The sequence below is a fragment of the Xiphophorus hellerii genome, chromosome 14, assembly GCF_003331165.1.
Source record: "Xiphophorus hellerii strain 12219 chromosome 14, Xiphophorus_hellerii-4.1, whole genome shotgun sequence".
NCBI lineage: Eukaryota > Metazoa > Chordata > Actinopteri > Cyprinodontiformes > Poeciliidae > Xiphophorus > Xiphophorus hellerii.
Genome location: NC_045685.1, coordinates 10,766,593 through 10,778,063, shown reverse-complemented (window position 1 = coordinate 10,778,063; position 11,471 = coordinate 10,766,593). Strand labels below are relative to the sequence as shown.

The 11,471-nt window shown below is 43.3% G+C and overlaps 1 protein-coding gene and 3 non-coding genes across 5 annotated transcripts in view; all 4 read left to right on the top strand.

The window, feature by feature from the left end:
- The first annotated feature begins 3,628 nt into the window (after nucleotides 1–3,628).
- The window catches only part of adisspb (adipose secreted signaling protein b), a 44,458-nt gene continuing 36,615 nt past the window's right edge, over nucleotides 3,629–11,471 (top strand). The window contains exon 1 of one of the 2 annotated variants that reach the window (XM_032584365.1): nucleotides 3,629–3,650. The gene's annotated coding sequence lies outside the window, so the exon portion shown is untranslated. Of the gene's footprint in view, nucleotides 3,651–10,894; nucleotides 11,194–11,471 lie in introns of those variants that run through there. The other variant, XM_032584364.1, reaches the window with a different exon arrangement.
- On the top strand, nucleotides 9,048–9,119 carry trnan-guu (transfer RNA asparagine (anticodon GUU)). Its single transcript has one exon. It is a non-coding gene; the product is annotated as a tRNA-Asn (tRNA).
- On the top strand, nucleotides 9,959–10,032 carry trnan-guu (transfer RNA asparagine (anticodon GUU)). The gene has a single exon. It is a non-coding gene; the product is annotated as a tRNA-Asn (tRNA).
- trnak-cuu (transfer RNA lysine (anticodon CUU)) lies at nucleotides 10,283–10,355 on the top strand. Its single transcript has one exon. It is a non-coding gene; the product is annotated as a tRNA-Lys (tRNA).

Genomic DNA, 11,471 nt, shown 5'->3' with positions numbered 1-11,471 from the left:
AAAATAATCCAAGCGCCTAAACTAATGCCATATATGGAAGTCGCGGTGAACACACCTGGCTCATTACCGAGGCAGGTAGATCAGACAGCGCCTGAATTAAACGACACGTAGAATGCTTCTTTACCACTGATATCATGGTAGAGGTATGTTGTCATGGTTTAGCTTGCTTAGTAACGAACTAGTGTTAGCCTCTTTTTTTTCCTCAGCATTTAAACAGTGAAAGAAAACATATTTACTAATTTACTCATACATTTGACTGACCTCTGTACCTTTCATTGACAGCAGTCCTAACTACTGGAAGGCCTTAACAGCCGGGACTAGGATCGGGTCACCAGCAAGCCATCGTGTTTTAAAATAAGCTAGAAACATTAACAACACCCTGAAGGCGCCCGGCTGAGAGTACATCCCAAACTTCACACCACCAGCAAAATACACCGGTATCAAATCTGTAAAAGAAAAGAAAATACGCAATAAAAATTGTTGGGTAAATTGTATTATTAGTATTATCAAATATTCGTTGTATCATGTAGCCTTGTAGTTACATTTAGATAATGTTTCTGTGTGTTCATTAATTCTGATTCCTTCCTAATCCCTCCTTGGGAGAGAGAGGTGACAGATATTCTCAGCAGGACTCCCTGAGAGATGGAGGTGTTAGTTGCTCCCAGCAGAGTTTTACAAGCCTGACAATAAACTCTGCTCGGTGCTTCTTGGTGCTACAAAGCCGTTGCTTTGAAGCTATACAACGTGTCCTATTTGACGCCGTGCCTGGAGCAAGAAGGATTTAGATTGTAGATAACATGTGTTTAGTTTAGTGATTGTCTTGTAGCACTGCAACTAAAATGCTTTGACCCCACCCCTTAGAGTTGCAGTGCTCTCTGTGAGAGGGTTCCTAAGAGCAATAAAAGAGAGGAACAGACAGATGTGTTTCAGAGCGGTTGGAGATTTGTAACTGAAAGCACATCTCTGTCTGCTCTCCTCGCGAGAAACAAAGAATCTAACTCTCTTGTCTTTCCTGTGTTTGTTTAATAGGTATTTAGACCTGACAAAAATCTATTAACATAATGCGTTTGAGTCAAAAATGTGTGGAATGTTTTAAGGACTGTTTTAGTATCACTGTGTGTTTTTATCCGTAGGTGAGCTGTTTGGTGTAGATTACCTGCTAAGTCAGACTGAAAAACCTTTAAAAGGCACAGCCCGACTCAGAAGAGACTGATGAACTTCTGGAAAATGAAGAAGCAAGTGAAGATGACGAAGCAACAGTTACTGGTGGCATGCCTTCCAGGTGATGCAGTCTTCTCTGTCTCCTCCCAGTTTGCTGCTGCCCTTCATTATAGAGTAAGAGTAAACTGAAGAATAGTAGAGAAAAACTAACTAATGTTTAACCAATAGCAATAATTATGGCAGCACAAGGGTATACACTGTTTAAATTTACTATTCCCACAGTAGTTAGAGCGGGAAATTAATGGACTCTCCTCTTGCTTCTGGAAGGGAAAAAAATGCATTTTATCGCATTTGAAAAATTGCTTTCTAGTTTGAACCTGTTAAGAAAGGAGACATACCAAAGGGGAGCAATTATGTTAAACAAGAGTAGCTAACCTGGAATAAACTTGTTCAAATGGCTTGAGATGTTGTTGAACCTCTTGCTTCCGAGCTTGATGCCACCCTTCCTAATGCTGCCACCTTAAGTCTACAGCTGAATCCCCAAAACATCCTGGAAATACTTTAAGTGGCATAATTGCACACAGCAGATGTGATCTATCTTTAATTCATCCATGAGTGGTAAACCTATGAAGTCTGTCCTTTTGTGTTGGGGAACCTCCCAGCGTTCAGTCTATCTTGGTGCCTTGCAGCAAATGCCACCCTCTGCTTGTCAAACTCCAGCAGGTTCTGCCACAGAGCAACAATGCAGCTCATCTAGTCAGGCTGGGGTTTCAGCAGCTTTCCCGTTTGACTTAGGAGGTAGTCAGAGCCTGGGCAGTTTTTGGACACTCCACATGTGATTCATCCTTACTTCATCCAACAGAGGAAGCCCCATCAGATCTCTCCCTTTTGGACCCCATAGCTCCTCCAGCAGCTGTTTAATAAAGATAACAGTGATGTACTCTCTCTATGTCCTCCTACGGCAGAAAGTATTCAACTCCTTCTTTGTTATTTGGCATTGGTTATACCCGGCCTCTGTTCCTGCTGCAGCTGCTTTCGCTTTGGCCCTTTGAAGCAGGTCAAGGACCTCTCATCCCACTCAAAAATTCAGGAGGACAGTGCTTGCATGAAAGTAGGATATAGAAGATTTGCATCCGTGGTACAAACAACAGCCAGCCTCTGCATGAAATGCCAAATATCCAGAAGGATGTGGATATCTGGCCACTCTCCAAACCTGGCCTGCAGCTTGTTGAGGCCCTCACTCGCACAGCAGCCACAGTCCACATACTACAGCACCTTGGGAGCTTCAGCCTGGCGGTACCACTCCATGAGTCCTGCAGCCATTTTGTCCAGTCCCTGATCCTTGTGGACAGTCAGGACACTGTTCATTGCTGGCAGATGAAACCCACACAGCCGTTCCCTTGCTGTGGCCAGCCAGCTTGTTGGTGATCTACAATAGCAAATATGAAATTAATTTATGCAGTTTGTCTTATCTATAAAAACACAGTGTGGTATGGATTTCATAACATTTTCAATGTACTTCATACAATGAACAGGTAAAAAATAAACAAGTTTGTTTGTGAAATGGGAAAAGCCCCAAAGTTTTTGAAATAGTGTCTCATCTTACGACATGCTTTTTGTAGAAACTTTTTGTGTACAATAAAGCCAATAGTAATTATCATTTAAATGTACAAGTCGTGCATCTAAAGAAAGCGGCCCTCTCCGCCATGACGGGCGTCAAAATAACATTTGCACATTTACAACAGGATATACAGTATACATAAAGTTAGGCTAGCAATTGCAAGCAGTACTTCATTTTATCGCATACTTTTTGCCGGGGAAAGAAGACCGATGGACAGCAGCCATCAAACATAAGGACTGGCACCCCGCGGTGTATTCGCCATATGCAGCAAACACTTTTGTACAAGATAAGATTAACGTCCATATACTTAATAAGTATGATTGATTTGTGAGATGTAATAAAATATATTGCATTACGTCGGATATTTGTCTAACCCTGGAGAAAATATTAGTGTAGAACCCTCTCGCCGTGGAACAATGGTGAACAGCTCTGATATAAGGGGAAACACTGTTTATGACAGTGAATTCAGACAAAGTCGGCTATTTGATCAAGTCAACAAACATGTCAGGAGGGAGAAGGTATGGTTTCTCATCTAATTATACAATGCCTGTAAATATCGCAGTCTATGAGACCCAATTAGGTTTGATAGCTCGACTTATTTAAGTAATGGCAAAAAAAAACCAATTAAAAAAACTTATTTCCGACGTCCATCATGGCGCCTCGCGTGACTACGTGACGTAGTCGCAAAAGGTTTTGGAAGGATTTATCTTGGTGTCATTTTTGACGTCGCCTGGCTGAGTTGTTGCGTCACACACGTTAGCCTGCCAGTTTATTTTAACCGACCGCGCTGATACCACGACCAATTAAGAGCCTGTCAGTTAGCTGGATGCCTAGAAACGCGCTGAACGCCAAGTCCAACTGGGTAAAAGTAAGTAAATGGCTTGTTTTTTCTAAAGACTTTCCCATTTAACTATGTGAAAGATAACCGTTGACACGTTTGCGACAAGTAACCATGTTGACCTTTAGTTTGGCTAAGTGTTGGCAAGTGTTTGAATTGCATGTCGTACGCAAGAAGGACAGGGATAACACCTGCCGGGTAGAATCTTAAATAAATTAAACAAATAACGAGACATCAACCAAATGAAGTTTTTTTTTTTTTTTGTATAAATACAATTTGAACAGAGTGAGGTTTTGCTGAGATAACATATCTTAACAACCTTATTTCCACATTGTAGATTAAAAGTTGGGTAGGTTCATGCTATGTATGGCAGGTACGAATTGCCGCGTTTCAGACACGCAACAAACGACCAAAACCGAGGTTTACAGCAAAAGATGACAATTTGCGTCCACTTTTGTGGTTGGGAGCGGAATTTTTGCAGCGGGAGCTAAAATAACCTAATCACGACCAGCCTTGCATTCCAGGCGGCAATAAGATTGAAAAATTAAAAAAATAAACGCAAAAAATTATGGTGGGTCATGCTAGACGTCAGCGCTTTTAACGCAGTGGCACACAGTCTCTGTGGCGCTACTTCGCTCACGTTAGTCGGTGTTTCTCCTCCAATGGCGCTTGCCCCTCTCCATTCTCACATTGAACGGTTTAGCCAATGTCGTACCGCCTCATAATGGACCGAGCCTATCAATGTCCGCGCTCACAATGGAAATCGGCCAATCACCGTGGCGACATGCGAACCTATCAATGTCCGCGCTCACAATGGAAATCGGCCAATCACCGTGGCGACATGCGAACCTATCAATGTCCGCGCTCACAATGGAAATCGGCCAATCACCGTGACCCCTCCCTCCCTCAGACGCCCTCACGCCCCCCACCACCACAAACAAAACAAATTTCGAATTTTATTTTTAAAAATAAAAACCGTTGGAAGATTCTGAAAGTCAGATGTCAGTAGCCTAGCTTCGTTGAAGAAGGATTCGTCATCACATCATTGATCTCTCGACCTAAACGATCTTGCTGTGAGTACCCATTAATATTGTTTATTGTCTGTTGTCGTTCAAACAGATTTCGTATTTATAATTGTACATCAGCTAAAATAATATATTGTGGGTTAAATAAAAGGGCGACATAATGATGTCATGTTCTGAGTGCAAGAGTAAGGACACATTTTATTTTATAATATAGTAGTAACATTTTAAGTTAAAATGTAAATGCATACTGATGGAGCGGTACCGCCAGGCTGGGGCTGCACCTCCAAAGGTGCTGTATGTGGACTGTGGCTGCTGTATTAGTGAAGGCCTCAGCAAGCTGCAGGCCAGGTTTGGAGGGTGGCCAGATATTTACATTCGCCTGGACATTTGGCACTTTATGCGGAGGCTGGCTGTTGGTTGTACCACGGATGCCCACCCTCTGTATCCTGCTTTCATGCGGGCACTGTCCTCCTGCATTTTTGAGTGGGATGCAGGGGACCTTGACCTTCTTCGACGAGCGAAAGAAAGGCAGCTCCAGCAGGAACAGAGGCCAGGTATAACCAACACCATGGTGGACAGGCAGATAACCAAGAAGGAGTTGAGTAATTTCTGTCGTAGGAGGACACGGGGAGAGGACATCACTACTGTCCTTATTGAACGACTGCTGGAGGAGCTGAATGGTCCAAAAGGGAGAGATTTGATGGGGGTTCCCTTACTGGATGAAGTCAGGATAAAACACATCTGGGGTGTCCAAAAACGGCATGTGAAATGCATTCAGGATGTTGCAGGGATTCAGTTGTACACTGAGGTGGGCAGTGTCAACAAGAGCGGAATCAAGTTGACACGTTATCGCTGTTCACGAGGCTCTACATCCCTGGAGTCATTTCATTGTCATTTAAACAGGTTTATTCCAGGTAAGTCGCTTTCTAACATGACTACAACACTTTACTGTATATTTTTTGCAAAACTGGATCAACCAGTATTGTTTCAAAGACATTAATATGATGTGTTGTTTTTTTCCTTTTTTTACAGGAACCAGTGCAAACTTACTGAATTTCCAGCTCTACCTCCTGGAAGGCCTGAATAGATGGAATCAGGATCGGGGTTCTGCAGCAGTGACCAACAAACCATCGTCTCTTCTGACATATGCTGGAGACATGACTCAGTCCATAAATCAGAACAGCTTGAAGGTGCTGGGACGAGAGTACGTCCCACAATTTATGCCCCCTTCAAAGTACACAGGTACAAATGAAATATGTGAAGGATAAACAGTTTAAGATAAACTATAGTATAAAAAAATCAATAATATGTAACATGTTTTGGAATGTTTTACTATCAATATGTTTGATTTTCCATAGGTGAGCTACTGGGCGTTGACTACCTTCTAAGTCAAACAGGAAAGCCACTGAAACCCCAGCCTGACTCAGAAGAGACAGATGTTCTGCTGGAAGATGTGGAGGCTAATGTAGCAGAGGAAGATGAAGGCTTTGTGGACGAAGAAGCTTTGGACTTTCTAGTATCAGAGCTAGACGATGAGACCCTTTTCTCAGCTACATCACATCTCGAATCCTCCTCCCAGCCTGCTGCCTCCACCCAGCCAGCTCCCTCCACCCAGCCAGCTGCCTCCACTCAGCGTGCTGCCTCCACTCAGTCAGCTGCCTCCACTCAGTCAGCTGCCTCCACTCAGTCAGCTGCCTCCACTCAGCGTGCTGCCTCCACCCAGCCAGCTCCCTCCACCCAGCGTGCTGCCTCCACCCAGCCTGCTGCCTCCACCCAGCCTGCTGCCTCCACTCAGCCTGCTGCCTCCACTCAGTCTGCTGCCTCCACCCAGCCTGCTGCCTCCACCCAGCCAGCTCCCTCCACCCAGCCTGCTGCCTCCACCCAGCCTGCTGCCTCCACTCAGTCAGCTGCCTCCACCCAGCGTGCTGCCTCCACCCAGCGTGCTGCCTCCACTCAGTCAGCTGCCTCCACTCAGTCAGCTGCCTCCACCCAGCGTGCTGCCTCCACCCAGCCAGCTCCCTCCACCCAGCCTGCTGCCTCCACCCAGCGTGCTCCCTCCACCCTGTCTGCTGCCTCCACCCAGCGTGCTGCCTCCACCCAGCCTGCTCCCTCCACCCAGCCAGCTCCCTCCACCCAGCCAGCTCCCTCCACCCTGTCTGCTGCCTCCACCCAGCCTGGCATTGCTGAGCCTATGTCAGAGGTGGGCATTCATAGTAAGCTGTAGAATTGAAGAAAAATTTAATAAAACTTCAAATAACTTCAACATTATTTATGTTTTCTCAGGGTTTAGATGAGGCCGGTGTACCAGGCCTGGACAAAGTTGACAGCTTGGCTGAGTATCTGGTGGAGCTAAGGAGCAAAACCTCACTGGTGCTGACCAACCAGGAGGTCAGTAACATGCATTGTTGCTTGCTGCAGACATGCACACGCCTTTCACCTCACTTGCATATTGTTGTCCTAATGTAAAATTGTTTTATTTTCCTGTTTAGGTGAGCTGCATTGTTGCTCTGTGGCAGAACCTGCTGGAGTTTGATAAACAGAGAACGGTATTTGCTGCAAGACATCAAGAAAGATTGAACACTGGGAGGTTTCGGTCCCCCAAGAAGAGGCAAGAATTTACTCCTGGGGTTGAGAGTGTAAAGAGGCATGCTCTAACCACTCCAGCCCCATCTGCCCAATGGCCAGACTGCTGCCGCTTGGTGGAGACCATCTTTGTCCGACTGTGCAATATCCATCGTAGTCCAAAGAAAAGAGGAGCAGGCACAGTCTCCAGGTGGGATTTGATCCTACAAGACTATAGAAAGATCAGGCAGCTCGTTCTGGCGAATGGAGCTGTGATGGGGCAGACACATTTGCAGCTAGTGGATGTTAGCTACACCACCCTGGTTCAGTGGCATAACAGAAGGGTCAAAAGGCAAGAGACCGCTGTGGTACTTCAAGGGCTAAACCTTCCCAGCCAGTTTTCTGTAGCTGCTGACCCGCTTCTGCCTGCAAATATACGCCCGCATTACGGCGTACCACATTCAGGGCCACTGCATACATATAGGCTACCATCCAACACTGTGGGGCAGTCAAAATTAAAAAGAAAGCTACAATTCACTGATGGGACAAATCCATCAGGACAGCGGCAGCTTCTCCCTGCCCCACCCAAAAGGCCTCAGCTAGTGGCAATTACTCCAATGGCACCACAGGGATCTGTTATCCTCACTACCCAACAGCAACAGAGTTTGTGGAACCTCTCCACCCCTCCTCCACATGCTTATCCTGTGGCCCCTGCTCTGGCCCCTGCTCTGGCCCCTGCTCTGGCCCCTGCTCTGGCTCCCAGAGCAGCCCCTGCTCAACCTGGTAGAGAACCTCGAAAATTGACTCGCAAAGTTTTGCACAACACATGCAAAAAATGCGGGCAGTTTAGAATAGCTGAAACAGGACACAGCCAATATAGAGGGCAAATTTACTGTCCCTCTAATGAAAGTCTCACTAAAGAGCAGTGGCTGGAACAAATTAAAAAGAAAAAATAAACATTTTCTTTATTTTAAATAACTTCACTGTATATAAGTTTTATTTAGTTCATAGTGTGTTTATTTTGTTTTGGGTTAATGATACAGATATTTATTCTTATTGTCATTGTGTACACAAAGTAATTCAACAAACCATACAGTAAAAGGATTTAAGTCCTTCAGCAAACCACAAATTTCTTGGTTAAGAAAAAGAAATGGGAGACTTCAATGGAAATGTGTTGCATCCAAATGCTACAATGTTTTGGGACTAACTAAAAATGTTTAATTCACTGTCTTAATTGTTGAATAAATATTTGGTTCTTTTAAACCGATAAGGTCTATGGTCTTTTGTGAGTTAATATTAGCTGCTTCAAATTCTGAATTATTGGTAATTTAAGCATACACTAGAAAAAAGATATCATTCACTTCACTCAAAGTACTTTAGGAAAGACACTTGCAATTTTAGTTTCAGTCACTGTTTTGCTGTGAAAAATGAAAATAAGCACTGGGTATGATTAAGGACATTAAAATATACATCAAGTATATAGTATACAGTATAATTTAACACATTAATTTGAATATATCAGAATAAAAAAGCAAAATTAATTAAGCAATTCAAAGTTTTAAAAAGAAAGCCTTTTATGACAAGTGTTGGGTTTTAGTTTACAGTACTACACTATCTGTACAAAAAAGCATTTAAAATGTTTTCAAGATACAAAAAAACAGCCGTTACTTCATAACACTTAAACATTAATTGTGGGAAATCTTTTCACTAAAACATAGTATGGCGACTGGTAGGATCGAACTCGCGACTCTGGGATCGGCCTCACTCTTCCCCTTTCTTCTCCCCTCCCTTTCTTCCCCCTTCCTTCCTTTCTTCCCCCCCCCAAGCAGACTATTGTTCCCCAACTTTGGCGCAATCGGTTAGCGCGTTCGGCTGTTAACCGAAAGGTTGGTGGTTCGAGCCCACCCAGGGACGCATCATGTTTTTTTTTTCTTTCTTTCTGTTGTCTCTGGTCATTTTGCTGTTCATGAAAACCCAGTTCTTTGTTAGGTTCTTTAGACTACAACGGCATCACTGTTTCACTCATACTATTTATTCTCATTTGGGATTATCATTAATGTTTAATCAAACTATTTGTATTTGTTTAAATTTGCATTTAAACATACCTAAGAAAGAGACTTGCACTGTAACTAGCAGTACATGACGTATTTCTATTTTTGTTGTATTTTGAATATTTTGGTGTCAGAATATTGTTTTTTGACTTTGGCTGCCTCGATTTAGCAGCCAGCAGATCGGTGATTGGCCAACATATGAAGCCGATCTTACCCACTTCAGCAATGGTCTAAAAATCAATTACTGTCCTCTTCTGCTCTCCCATGAAATAGGTTTGGCTGATAAACTGGCCTACTAGGTCATGCCTGCACGTTTGCACTTAAAAATAGTTACCCCACTGTTGCCAACTCAACACTAACCATGTTTATGTAGCCATGTGCTGCTAACTCAGCTAACACACTGGCTGAAAAACGTTCGACTCATATGTCGCAATAAAGGTGTAAAAACCGTATTTATTTCAATTAATCTGCGAAATAAAACCCACCGTTTTAGGGCTTACATGGTTAAGAAACGTGATAATGTTACGAATATCTTTAAAAAATTTCCTCATCGGTCATATTTCAGTCCGTTTTCTCATCAATATGCGAGAGTTTAGAGCGATGCGCGCTCCCGCGACAGGGCATAACGCCAGCTGAGCGCAGCCAATGGGACGGGCCTTGACGAATAACTGAGGAATGACACGTGCTCACATTTCAACTCGTCTCTGTGGCGCAATCGGTTAGCGCGTTCGGCTGTTAACCGAAAGGTTGGTGGTTCGAGCCCACCCAGGGACGGTAAATATTTTGCTTTTTTTTTTTTTTTTTTGTAATCTACACTTTTAGCACAAGGAAAGAGCTGAAAGACGTGGAAACAAAGTCAGTAAAGACTCTAAAATAAGCGATAAAGTGATTGCCCTTTAAAAAAGCTAATGTACACAGCGCGGTACTTGTTTTATAAGTTGTTTGGCTTTGGGTTGGCAGAATAAATAACACATCAGAAAGTGTCATCATGTGTTTTATAGCTCACGCCTCTGGGAGTCATGTAGCCCGGCTAGCTCAGTCGGTAGAGCATGAGACTCTTAATCTCAGGGTCGTGGGTTCGAGCCCCACGTTGGGCGCGAAGTTTTTTGTGTGTTTAATTTCCTAGAAAAATCACATGGGAACAGAGATTTGAAAATAAGATTAAAAGATTTAAAAAGATACCAGAAAATTATTTGTCAAGACCAGTTTGCGATCAACCAAACGACGTTACAACTTGTGGGTAAAGTGGATGATTAATTTGAATGTACAATGGAAATCATTTAAAGCGATAGAATTCAACTAAACTATATGGGATATAACATGTTTTATTACAGCGTGGAAAACAAATGCAGGTTATGTAAATGACATTAAAAGTAAACAAGTAATTTAGAAAAATGAACAGAAATGAACACTCAATCTCAATAACATTCGTCTCATCTTTTAAAAATTGAATTATAGAAGTAATGAACTTTATTGTTTTATTGAGATGCACCTGCACTGCAATTTCAAAAAGCATTAGAAATGTCAATGCACACGAAGCACCGCCAGGTGGCGCTTTCATACAACACTCCTTTAACTCACTCAAAGAAGAGCGGGGCTCCTGTTATAAACCCTGCGCTACTCATCAGCTGATTGGAGAGCTTAATAATGCAGTGTGGTGGTGCAGGTTACAGCTGCAGCTGTAAACATAAATGTTAAACCGGTAGTTGATAAGAGTGCCGTGAAGGTGGAAGACGAGGAGGCGTGTTCACGCCACCATGTGATCGGAAATTACCCCTGCAGAGAGAGACAAAGTGCCAAAACAAGGGGAAGCGGAGAGTTTGAGCGGGTTCTTCGGGATTTAAGGAGCTGCTTTTATTCAGCAACACTTCCACGGACTCGCTTTGTTGTCTTTTCACCGCAGTCAAACCTAGCAAGCCACCTTAGTAAGCTACGGTAAGTTATGTTTTTCGACAGAAAGAGCCAAAAATAAATGTGCCTTTAGACGTCTGTTTTCCACGCAGCAACTTTTTAATGTAAAACTTAAGGCTTTTGTGGAAAAAAATGAGGGTAAATACTTTTATTAGCTAGCGCTAACTGAGAGTTAGTTTTCAGTGTTTTGCTGTGTAAGTTCTGAATGTTATTCTCAGCAGCTGCGTGTTTGGCTGCTGTTTGTGTAGTAGTACACTGGTTATTCCTGTTGTGCACTGCAGGCTGCATTAATCCACACAGAG